Genomic DNA, 2,000 nt, shown 5'->3' with positions numbered 1-2,000 from the left:
AAGCACTATGGAAGATGGAGCAATCACAAAAGGCTGCCATTTGTGTTAAGTAATGTGTATGTTAACAAGATTATTCATAGGTGAAGCTTACTGATGTTGAGTTCTTTTCGTGGTGTTCACCTAACTCCCTGTCCTATTTTCAGCATATTCCCAACATTCCTTCCGTACCCAGTGCCTTCATGAATTTCAGAATCCTTCCTCCTTTCTGCCTTTATTTCCACCTTTATCAAAACCTACCCATCAATTGCCTCAAAATTGTATGCTTCTGTATTCCATGTCACTTAACCAAGTCACTTAGTTTCTGGGCCTCAGTTTTCCTGTAAGTAAAATAACAGGTTTGAAAGGGATGATCTTAAAAGGCCCAACCAGTTCCAAAATTATAATACCTGCATTAATGTGGTGCTTAATAAATTTGCTTTACTTCCTAAATAGAGGAGTTTGATGGAATCATAAGGGCCATATTGGAGCCACTCCCTGGGAACATCATGACTTCTTTTAGTAAAAGTTATTTTAGAACACTAATTTAAAGGTATTTCAGAGATTCCTCATTAGTTTTGTTTTCCTTCCAATCACATTCTGTAAATGGCTACCTATTTTGTTTATGCCTATAGTCAACTCTCTCTGTTGCTTTCTTGGTAGCAAATATGATTTCATAAACAGAAGAAGAGATTTATATGTATTCTTTTGGATTTAACTCCTTACTCATTGAATTGAACTTAGATTTTAGGAAATAAACATTATGTCTGTGGAGTTTCTTCAGCACATTCTCCTTTACTGTTGGTATCATCCTAGCCATACTTTCCTGGATAATTCATTATGGTCAAGTCTTCCAAAATGTTTTCTCACTTTGAAAGCAATCACTTCTCACAAAAGCTACTCATGGATAAGACATCTTCTTAAAGTAAATTTTAAAAATCTCCTCTTGAAACACAATTTATCTAGTGATATTATCAACAAACTTTCTAATAAGCTTTTGAGCATTTTAAATTTCTGTGACAAAAAACCTACTTGATTTTACTCAGGTTAAGGAAAAAAACATGGTGGAGTTTTTCTTTTGGCTTCTCTTTCTTTTAAAACAAAGAACAAAATGACAAATCCAAATTTGAGACATCTGGATGTTTCCCATCATGTGGATTAAACATCTGCATTTTTTCACTTCTGATCCAGATGTTTTGGTCTTATGTAAACCTAGCTAAAGTGAAGGAGAATATCAAGCAATCATCTGGGGACTTTGATTAACATGGACAGAAAATCTGAATAATCCATGTTCTGAGAGTCCTGTTTTTTGTCTAGCTCAGGACACATTACTAATGAGGTCAAAGTTACAGTAGGTTTGTTCCTTGCATGGGCCAGTTAGCTTTGATCTGTTCCATGGACACAGAATGCACCTCTAGCCTCAGCCAACTGTCTGGAAAATGAGTGTCCTTGGTCCTACAGGCAGTCACGCAAAGGACTGAAGAGCCAATCTCTAGCACTTAGAAAGTAAAATAAAATGCATTTTTCATGAATGGTGGGTCAGAAGTGTCATTTTTGCATAAAAATAATAATTATAACAATAACTCTCATATAGTGCTTAGTTTGTGTCAGACATTTTTTAAAGCACTTTACATATGTTAAATCACAATGTTTACAACAACCCTATGTATATTATTGTTATGCCCATTTCACAGGTGAGAAAATAGAGGTATATTAGGTTAAGTAATTTTCCCAAGATTAAATGAATGGCATTCTCATTCTTTCTGCTTATTTCCACATGCCTTCTTTGTCAAGAAGGCTGGGAGTACTCACTATGTATTGACTATCTAGAAAATATGTCAAAGAGGACAAAAACTTGGATATTTCTGTATCCTGAATTCATTGGTGCGACTGCTACTGTGGCACATCCTGTGCTCAATAAATTAATAATTTAATCATTATTATTCTACCCAATATGAAAATTAGAGGCATAAAAGTGTCCTTTGCAAATAAAGAGAGGCAATGTTTTTTTGTTGGCAGTAAGT

The sequence above is a fragment of the Crocuta crocuta genome, unplaced genomic scaffold, assembly GCF_008692635.1.
Source record: "Crocuta crocuta isolate KB4526 unplaced genomic scaffold, BGI_CrCroc_1.0 scaffold2350, whole genome shotgun sequence".
Lineage (NCBI taxonomy): Eukaryota > Metazoa > Chordata > Mammalia > Carnivora > Hyaenidae > Crocuta > Crocuta crocuta.
The sequence above is the reverse complement of the archived record's forward strand: the minus strand, read 5'-3'. Positions refer to the sequence as shown.